We start from the raw sequence: 10,518 nt of genomic DNA on the forward strand, positions 1-10,518 counted from the left end.
TCTGAATTTCTGGCAAGCTTTTCTGTTTAGGTCTCTCTCTTTCACACTCCCCTCTCTATCCACCCACCACCCCGACCTGAGAACCTCTTTGCCTTTGTTTACCCCCAGAGCTAGAACACCATCACCCAACAGGATGGCCTGCAGCTCCCCAAACCTGCCTGTGTGGCAGCAGTCGTTCATTCCCCTGTTCATCAGAGCAGTGCTTTTCCCAGAGGTTGCCCAATGCACCCGAGACTGAATGAGAGTCCACAGTGAGCTTCTTTACCCCAGCCACAAAGAAGATGCTGAAGATTGAAAAGCGGTAAATGCAACTTGTTGGATTCTAACAGGAATTTCATGAGAACTATAGAAACACTTACCTTAGGGGGGGGTTGTACAAACCTCAGAGTAGAGAAGGAGAGAAATATGAACCCCAGAACTGTCCTGGCCCTCTGCCAGATGTAAAAGGTACATCATTTATGACCTTTACTGTCTTCGGGTTCCTAGGAAGCAGAAGTGAGATTATTAAAATTAATTGTGGGCCGGGCGTGGTGGCTCATGTCTGTAATCCTGGCACTTTGGGAGGCCAAGGCGGATGGATCACCTGAGGTCAGGGGTTCAAGACCAGCCTGGCCAATGTGGCAAAACCCCGTCTCTACTAAAAATACAAAAATTAGCTGGGCATGGTGGTGGGTGCCTGTTTTCCCAGCTACTCAGGGAGGCTGAGGCAGGAGAATCACTTGAATCCAGGAGGCGGAGGTTGCGGTGAGCCGAGATCGCGCCACTGCACTCTGGCCTGGGTGACAGAGTGAGACTGCATCTCAAAAAAATAAATTAATTACATTAAATTAATTGTGAGGCTGCCAGTACTAGGCACAGAGATCAAAAAGTCACCAAAGAGAAGATCATCATCTTTCTTGATGGAAGCCGATAATGAATTCATTTCAATTTTACTAAGCAATCCATTGTGCCAGGAACTGTACTAAGCTGTGAGGCTCTGACAGCTAAATACTGGTTGTTGCAGGAACTGCAAAGACTGTAACTCTAATGCTTATCATTTTCCTCCCAAAACATGCTTCTACCTGATGACCATTTATTAATAATTCGAGACACCACTGTCCACCTCAAGGCCAAAGCCAGAGTTGGTGTTGCCTGCATCACCTTCTTGGATCCCACGTCCCTTATCCAGTCAGCAAAACCTGAAGACTTCACTCCCTAGATATTTTAAAGTCCTACCCTCGTCAGTAGCACCTCCTTGCTCCTTTGCATGAGCAGCTAGTCCTTAGGTGACCTAGCCTGTGCCTAACTCTCCAGCCTTGGCTCTCTCATGTCGTCCTACTCTGCACCCGATGGGGTTCTGCACTGGATCAGCAAACATAACCAGGAGGCAAATGACAAGCTGGGGACAGTATCTGTAGCACATATGAAATTCCAACAGTTAACATATAACAAGCTACTACAGATCAATAAGAAAAACATAAGCATTCCAAAAAGGATGAAAGCTATAAATAGGCATTTAAAAAAGAAAAATATAAGACATGGGAGGGAAATAAATATAAGAAAAAGGGCTCAACCTCAATAGTAACAAAAGAAATACAAATCAAAACAAGGGCATGACATTTTCTGCTTGTGTTAGTGAAATAAGGGAGGAATTAAGATCTCTCCTATGAGCTATGAAGTACAAATTGGCGAAGAATTTCTCATGAGAAACATTGCTGTATGAAAAAAAAGTCTTTAGAAAATCTGCATATCATTGACTAAGCAGTTCCACTGATATAAACTTATCCTAAGAAAATAAGTGGTGAATTAGGAAAATTTTTCAACTTGGAGATGTATAGCACAATGTAGTTTTTAATGGTAAATTAATGGAAATAATCCAAAGTTCCAACAGAGTGTTTGTTAAGTAAATTCTATACAATAAACTCTGCAGCTATTTAAAAGGGAAGTGTGAAAGCATAATTGTTGACATAAGACAAGTGATTATTGGTAAGTTTTAAGAGAAAACACTTTATACAAATTTATGTACAATATTTTATTTAAATAATTTTTTATGCATAAAATGTCAAACTGTAGATAATGGTTATATCTAGAATAAACTTACCGGTGAGGAAATTTTGGGGAATCCTATCTACATTTTTCTATCTTTGAACAATAAAATGATTTATGTTTTTGATGAAAATTGGTTTAAAAAATGACTCAAACAAGATTGCCAAACTTAGAGCTATTATTCAATGCAAAGACTTGAGCAATTTAATTTTTAAAATAAAGTCAACAATTTAATCCAGAAGATATTCATTCATTTTTTAAGAGCCAGGCATGGTTGTGTGCTGAGGTGAGCTGTACTTAAATGGTAATTCACACGGTTGCCTAAGTAAATCTTGTGAAACTTCAATTTATGAAAATGTGGCTTGATCTATGAATTTTGACTATTATGCCAAAGCTATTTTGGTGTTGGTTGTTAGGTAATATAAATAAAATATAATTAAGAATAAAATGACACATTTACAGGAGTATACACATCTGTCAAAACTCATCTAACTGCACATTTAAGATCTGTGCATTTTGCTGTATGTAACCATATCTCAAAAATGTGAAGGCAGACAAAAACATTAACAAATCTTACTTTTAATCTTAAATTTTTAATGAATCTCTACGGCTACTATACTAAATCAATTAAAAACCAAAACAGGCAGACTTCCACTTCTGACCATGATGGAGTCGTTGGTTTCAGACAGACCTTCCACTGAAAATAACTATAAAAGATGGGTATAAAAACACAACAAGAATAAGTACAACCATTTGAAGCCATCAGCAAGATACCAAGGAAGCTAAGTTTCCCCAAGAACTCGGAGTTTCAAAAGACAAAGTGAAGATCCTGTAGAAAAGAAAAACACATCAAGGTGAGCCAGACATTCTGTGTTCAAATGTCTTTCAATGCATTTTCTGCCCCTAAGTTCTGCTGGCATGGGACTACATAATGAGAGAGAAAGAAGAAGGCAGCTGCTGAGAAGGTAGAATCTAAGTAGAAATTCTGATTTTGTGAAGTGCTACAGAGAAAAATAAATGAGTTGAGGACATGCAAAGGAGAAGCACAGCATTATTACCCTGCTTCATAGAATCCCTCGTTGTTATGGTTTGAATGTTCCCTCCAAAACTCATGTTGAAATTTAATTGCCATTGTGACAGTAGTAAGAGGTGGGATCTTTAAGAGGTGATTAGGGGCCAGGCATGGTGGCTCACGCCTGTAATCCCAGCACTTTGGGAGACCTAGGTGGACAGATCACCTGAGGTCAAGAGTTAGAGACCAGCCTGGCCAATATGATGAAACCCCATCTTTACTAAAAATACAAAAATTAGCCAGGTGTGGTGGTGTGCACGTGTAATCCCAGCTACTCAGGAGGCTGAGGCAGGAGAATCACTTGAACCTGGGTGGCAGAGGTTGCAGTGAGTTGTCATCTCACCACTGCACTGCAGCCTGGGAGACAGAGCAAGACTGTCTCAAAAAAAAAAAAAAAAAAAAAAAAAAGAGGTGATTAGGTCATGAGGCTCCTCCCTTGTGAATGGATTAATGCCTAATGTCATTATTGTAGAAGTGGGTGAGTTATCAAGAGTTCAGTCCCATTTTCTTCTCTGTATCATGTGCTTGCTTGCCCTTTCACCCTTCCACCATGGGATAACACACAGAGATCCTCGCTGGTTGCCAGCACTGTGCTTTTGGACTTCCTAGCCTCCAGAACAGTGAGACAAATAGATCTCTTTTCTTTATACATTACCCAGTCTGAGGTATTCTGCTATAGCAACAGAAAACAGACTATGACACCCATGTTGTTTCAGTTATCTGTCTTTACTCTCACTATATGTGAGCAGAACTAAAATTAAATGGAAACTTTCATCTGAGCTACAAAATCTTAGTGATATAAAGGATTCTGTTAATCTTTTAGTTCAGTTGTTCCCAAACCCCACTGATTCATGGACTCTACACAAGTCATCACCAAGTCCATGAGAGAGGCCTGGTGTAGTGAACATTTAACAAGCGCTGCCAGATGATTCTTACTTTCAGGGAAGTTTGGAGTACAGTGATCTAGGGCAATGATTCTCAGAGAACTGGAGCTTGCATAGCAACATGAATATAACTTGAGGTGCTTGTTAAAAAATAGAGATTCTTGAGCTTCACTCTGAGTGTCTCAGTTTGTAAATTACCACAGGTGATTGTTGTGTGCAGGTAGGTGTTGACTCCAGGTCCAGCCCACCTTTCCCAGTCTCCATCCAATGATTATCCAGCCCACTCATGACTATTTCCAGAGAGGGGACTTCTAGGCCCCTTTCCCTGCCCATGGAGGTCACTACTTTAATATTATTGTAAACCTTTGTCAAATATTGTCTCAACAAATTTAGGAATGTATACGCCTGTCACACCCAGTATTAAGACACAAGAATCAGACTTTTAAACTCAATTTTTTATGATGTCATTCTAACAAAAGACTGTTCTCACTCATTTTGTCAGGAAAAAAAAAATGCATTTTTGACTAATCTCTTGTGACAGCTACGTTTATAGGTCCTTTTGGGGGTGAATGGAATTTGTAGATCCATCTGAAGACCACCATTTTGCTTCTCAAAGACTCCAAGTGATAAGTGGTTGCTCTATTAGGAAAAAACCTTTTTTTTCTTCCAGAGAGGAGAATTAAAAGACATCCAGAGTCAACTTGACAATGCAGAGCATGGGATCTATCATTCATAAACACCTCCACAGACTCACAGAGAAGAGGAGGGAAGGGCAGCTGTCATTAAGAACATGGACCCATTTATTTGGCTCCCAAGGCAGAGGTGCAATGTAGGATTTTAACTTTTCCCATGGATAGCTGGTGTTGATGAAGAGAAGAAACCTTACTTGAGACAATAAAGTTCAGATCATAAACATTCACAAGCATAAGGGAAAGCATGTACAATGATGATGCACTTCCCTTACACTCTGCTTCCACTGTTTGCTAATGAGCGATTTTATTTCTCTGAGCCTCACTTTCCTCATCTGTAAGATGGACTAGTCACACCTTCCTTACCGTCCAGAGTAAATGGGAGAGTAAATGAAAACTGCCTAACTCATGAATGGCATTCAATCTACAGTAGATATTTTTCAGTTGTTAATAATGTCCTTACCAGGTCATTTTCAGATGCTCCTGAGTTAGAGTCAGTCAGGAATTTCTTTAATTGCTCCAAAAGGACACAGCATTGTCAGCTTCTTGGTTAGTCCATATTAATGTGATAAATTCATCCTGGCAAGTGGGCTTCTAACTTGTCTTCCCTCATGTCCCAGTCCTTGGTTTGCTTCCATCTCTCCATGTTTTTCTAGGTACTCCAGAAGCAAGGTCCTAACTGTTCTTGCCCTCCCCCTGTCATCCCTATCCTTCTAGATGCTTAATTCCAGACCATAAGGCTGGGCTCTGACTACCTGTTGTTGATGGTTCACTCTGCCCTCCAGGGGACCTCAAGGGTTTCTGCATACCTTGTGTCACCCCTGAGAAGAAAGCAAACCAGTGACCAACATGTTCAGAGAGTGGAACTTCCCATGGAAGGGCAAAGCGTTGACTATTTCTGCTTTCCCAGAATGTTTTTTTGGGAATCTCCTCTTTTGGTCCCTGGTCTTTTGAGATATCTCTTAGGTCATTCTCTCTTTATTGGGTTGTTTTTCTTTCTTCTCTCCCAAGAATGAGTGCAGAAAGTGGACCTAGCATTTCCCTGAACTGAAGACATTCCCTTAAACCCAGAAAGGCTTCAAAGAACCAAGATGAGGTACAGGAGAGAAAAGATACAGAGCATGAAACACACCAGCACCTAAAGTCCAGCTTCTTTAAAACTCCACTCCCTCTGGCTCTTCCTTGGACCCATGATCTGTGGCTCCTTGCTGGAGATCTAATAACTGTCCTGGGAACACCCCTAACTCTGACTGCCTGTCTAGATTTATAACTTTTACTTGCTATAGGGGCTCCCTACCTTAGCCACACCCCTTCTGATGTCTATATACCACAGCTGGTCCTTCTAGATTTGAAAGCTCCCAACACTAGCATTAGAGAGAGACATGCTGGTTTTGCCATATGTCCCAGCCATAATCGATAGCTTCTCACTAGCATGAGAAGTTATGTGCTCACTTGTATCTGGCTCTGCTTATGATGGGGAAGAATTCAGTGGGCTCAGAGGATGAAGTCTATAATTCTATTCCCCGAACCACTTTACTGGAGAATTCTAGGCTGTTTGAAATCTCCACTGAATATTCTTGAAGAGAGGGAGAAAAAGAAGAAGGAAAACCCTTATCTGCTCTGATTTTGCATCCTTGAGTCTGACTCACCCCTGCAGTGCACTGAAGTCAGGCAACAAAGAGAATCCTTTAGCTAATCCCTTGAATCATCTGTTCTAACACCAACCAGCTCCTGACCTCAGTGTTGGCCCCCATTCCCTGCCCCTTGATCTGGTATGTGAATGTGACTTCCTTAGTCACAGTGTCTAGCCTCCTCCAAGGACTTGGGTTTGTGCTACCTGTGGGTTCTTCTACTGCTAGACTTTTTTTTTTAGCTTTAAAAACATTGTTCTAATTATGATGAAATATATGTAACAGAAAATGTAACATTTCAGCCATTTTAAACGTAGAGTTTAGTGGCATTAAGTACACTCACATTGTTGTGCAACCATAACCAACATATCTCTAAAACATTTTCATCTTCCCCAAACTCTGTATAACCATTAAGCAATAACTCTCTGTTCCCCTTTGCCCCCAAGCCCCTGGAAACCACCATTCTACTTTGTGTCCTTATGAATTTTAATGCTCTAAGTACTTCATGTTAGTGGAATCATACACGATGTAGCCTTTTATGTCTGGCTACTTTCACTTGGCATAATGTCATCAAGGTTCAGCCATGTTATAACAGATGTCAGCATTTTATTCCTTCTTATAGCTGAATTATATTCCATTGTATGGATATGCCACATTTTGCTTTTTCATTCGTGCATCAATGAACACTTGATTTGCTTGTACCTTTTGGCTAAGGTAAATAATGCTGCTATGAACATCGTTATATAAATATCTCTTCAAGATCTTGCTTTCAATTCTTTCAATTCTGGTATATCCCAGAGTGGAATTACTGCATCATATGGTAATTCTATTTTTATTTTTTAGAAGTTCCAGCATGTTGTCTTCCATAATAGCTGCACCATTTTACATTCCCACCAACAGTGCCCAAGGGTTCCAATCTCTCCACATGCTTGCCCACATCTGTTATTTTCTGTGTGTGTGTTCTTTTTTAATAGTAGCCATCCTAGTAAGTATGAGGTGGTATTTCACCATCATTTTGCTGCGCTTCTTGACTAGCTCACCCACTATCAGCCCTTCTTGACTACCCAGCCCTAGGAGGCAGCCTGCCATGCTCAAGTCTTGTGTGGACCTATAGCAGGAGGATGATAGTTCTTAGAACTCATAATAGCTCCCTGATACTGTCATTTGTTGAGCCAAATTGTTTCTTAAATCTAAGATATATAATATTTCACATGCACAGTTAAGGCACAGACCTGTGAGGAGGGAGTGGTCAAACAAGATGACTTACCGAGTGTTAGATATCTGTGAATGAGCACCATCTCCAGTTCTCCACTGCAAACTATAGAAGTCCTCTCTCAGGAGGTTATGCAGCTGTAGGGCTCTTTATGTTACATGTAGCATGTCAGTAGAATAACCATAGCGATGGGATAGAAAAATAATGAGTAAATGAAAAAGGTAGACTGGCAGACTGGGGTTCATGTTGGCAGAGAGATGACAGGGACTGAGAATTAAAACAGAAACCACAATTTTCAAAACATAAGCCTCACTTTCAAAGCAGGCCAATTTCTCCCGACTACACTGTGGTGGGCATCACAGACAATCTGAGTTCAAACCTTGAAACACCAGCTCTTTCAGGCCCATTTGTTCCCAGATAAGACCACAGAGAAATTGACCTGTCAGTAACTCCACACAGACTTGTGAATCCCAAAGATAAGACCACTTACTTTTCCAGAAACTCCCCAGTTTACAGAATCTGATGAAATCCTGCCAACATCATCCTGTGACTAACTCCAGCCCCCAAAGCTTTATTGGGTGCCCTTCCCTTAATCCACCCTTTTGAGATGCCTCAAGCTTCCCCACAGCGTGCAGTTTCCCTTGCTGTGGCATTAATCAGCCTAACTGTGTTGACTACAGGTGTGTTCCAGGTGGTCTTAGGCTACAGGACATTGAAGAACATTAAATTACATGCAATGCCTAAAGCTAGTTCTCTGCATCTCCATGACTCTGGAAATGACCAAAGCCTCTCTTTCTGGCCACCTCTCAATTTTCCCCCAGCTCTCACCTTCTCCATCCTCTTTCTCCAAGCTCCTGAAATGCCACACTGGACACCTGGTACTTGTACTTTTATTTATGCAGGCTTCTTACAAAAATGAATAGTTAACATCACGAGAAAATTCTCAGGCTGACCTGAGAATAAAGCAATCAAGACCACATTAAAATTATATCTTTTTTTCCAAGAGTCATTAAGGAGCTGTGAGAAAATCAGTACACCAACCTGTTGTGAAAACCCCAATGTAATGTTTAACTAATTTTCTGCCTTTGAGCAATATCCCCACCATTAGCTTTCTTTTTTCCTTACTGGCAGTTTTACTTAATTTCTTTAAGGTGACACAATGAAAGAGTGAAAAGAAAATGTACCCTGTGGTTCTGCAGCCACCCCCTACAGCTCTACTTTCTGACTCATGGCCAGGAGAGTGCTGGCTCTGTTTTTCCAAGTCCAAGGGGGAGGAGGGTACCTCTTCTGTCCACCCCTACTGCTTCCTGAAATCACTCTCTCTTCTTTCTGGACTTTGCTTAATTTACTGGGGAGAGTGACTGATCCTTCCTGGCAGCCTAGGGTGAAGCCTAGACCCCTTATTCGTACCTCCCCGCTTCTCTCCCATCCACAATGTTGTTTTGAAAGCTGTTTTGTTCCCTTGTCCTCCCTTGCTTCTGGTGGAATTGATGGGTGTACAGGAGGCAAACCAGTCCCTTCATGGTAAATTTCAACTGAGACAGAGAGGAACTTGGCTCTGAGACACGTAAGCTCAGGAGCTGTTGGTGGCCTTCCCAACAAAAAACGAGGCAAGACAGTCCAAAGCCAAAGGGAAGATGAAGTAGAGGCTCAGATGAAAGTAGAAAGGACACCCTTCCTGGGCTCTTTACTGTGTCCCCCGGTCCAGTCCTGTGCCTTCCCTAGGTCCTGCAGTCTCTGTTCTCTGATTCCATGAGCCTCTGCAGTGCCCCATCCATTGCATTTGCTCAAGTTGGCTCCCATGGCTTTCTGTAACTTACAACCAGAAGAGCCTGAGAAAGGTGCCAGGCTTCTGTAGCTCAGTTTCATGACCCAGGAGAGCCTCACTCCCTATAAAAGGTGAGCATGTTCCCTGGTCCCACTAACTGCACCAACCCCCTTGGGAAGCCGTCCCTACTCCCTAAACTAAGCTAGCCTCTCTTGGCTCTGTGCTCCCTGCCTCTCCTGTCAGGCTTCTGCCATGGCCCTTAGCCCTTCAGCCTGAGGTCACTCACAAGCCTGACTAAGAGATCCCACTGGCAGGCAAGGGCTGGGTCACCCCCACTCCGGGCCCCTCCATCCTTATCATTGTTGCCACGTGTACTGGGCTGCACACGCTGCCAGCTTGCTTGCTCAGGTTCATAAGAGGTTGCTTCCTTATTAGGAATTTTCCGTTCTTCCTACACTTCAAACTCACCGGTTAGTAATATCTCTGTTTCTGTGGGTTGGAGTCTTCTTTTGGGGGTGGCCAGGCTGCTTGTGCATCAATGCTTGATCTTCCAGATCTCCCTACCCCTTCCTTTTCAAGATGACCTCTGGGTGTGGGGAAATCGGGGAGTTCAGGGAAGTGAGGAGGAATGGACTCTAACTCTACATATTTGATTCCTGTAGTCCTTTGGTGTCCTAGAAAGGACTACACGTGGATGGCCCCTATACCATGCTGACCTCTGGATCTGAAATCTGTAGCTGGCGCATTTGCAGTTGATCTCTGGGCTCCATCTCAGCCCCGTAGCCCTCCCCCGAGTTTTGGCCCAACCAGGTCCTTGCTGCTGCCCTGACCTGGGTACTCTGCCCTCCCCCCATAGGTATGGGATCTCTTTGCCCCTGGAATAGCAAACCTCATCAGCCACATCCTCAATAACTTCTGTTTCTTCTACAGGCTAAGTATAAGGCTTGGGAATGCTAACCCAGGCTTCCTGCTACATCTGCTGTACCACACTGTCTACTCTGCTGCAGACACCCCTCCCAGGGTCCCAAACTCCACAATTTTTTTTTTTTTTTGAGATGGAGTCTCGCTCTGTCACCTAGGGCAACCCACCCTGGGTCCCAAACACCACACTTTTCACTCTGCTGCAGGCATCACTCTTAGGATCCCAAACAGGAAATCCCTCTGCTCCTGGCTACCCTCTCAATCCTTCTAACACCTGGGAGCCTTGGTTTGGGGCTGAAAGGTGGAGTCATATAT

The 10,518-nt window shown here is 42.7% G+C and overlaps 1 long non-coding RNA gene across 1 annotated transcript; it reads left to right on the plus strand.

Annotated features, from left to right (window-relative positions):
* LOC129060334 (uncharacterized) lies at positions 1 to 5,006 on the plus strand. The gene is made up of 3 exons (XR_010140847.1): positions 1 to 301; positions 2,669 to 2,879; positions 4,652 to 5,006. It is a non-coding gene; the product is annotated as an uncharacterized LOC129060334 (long non-coding RNA).
* The last annotated feature ends 5,512 nt before the right edge of the window (positions 5,007 to 10,518 follow it).

This window comes from Pongo abelii, chromosome 6 (genome assembly GCF_028885655.2).
Source record: "Pongo abelii isolate AG06213 chromosome 6, NHGRI_mPonAbe1-v2.0_pri, whole genome shotgun sequence".
Classification (NCBI taxonomy): domain Eukaryota; kingdom Metazoa; phylum Chordata; class Mammalia; order Primates; family Hominidae; genus Pongo; species Pongo abelii.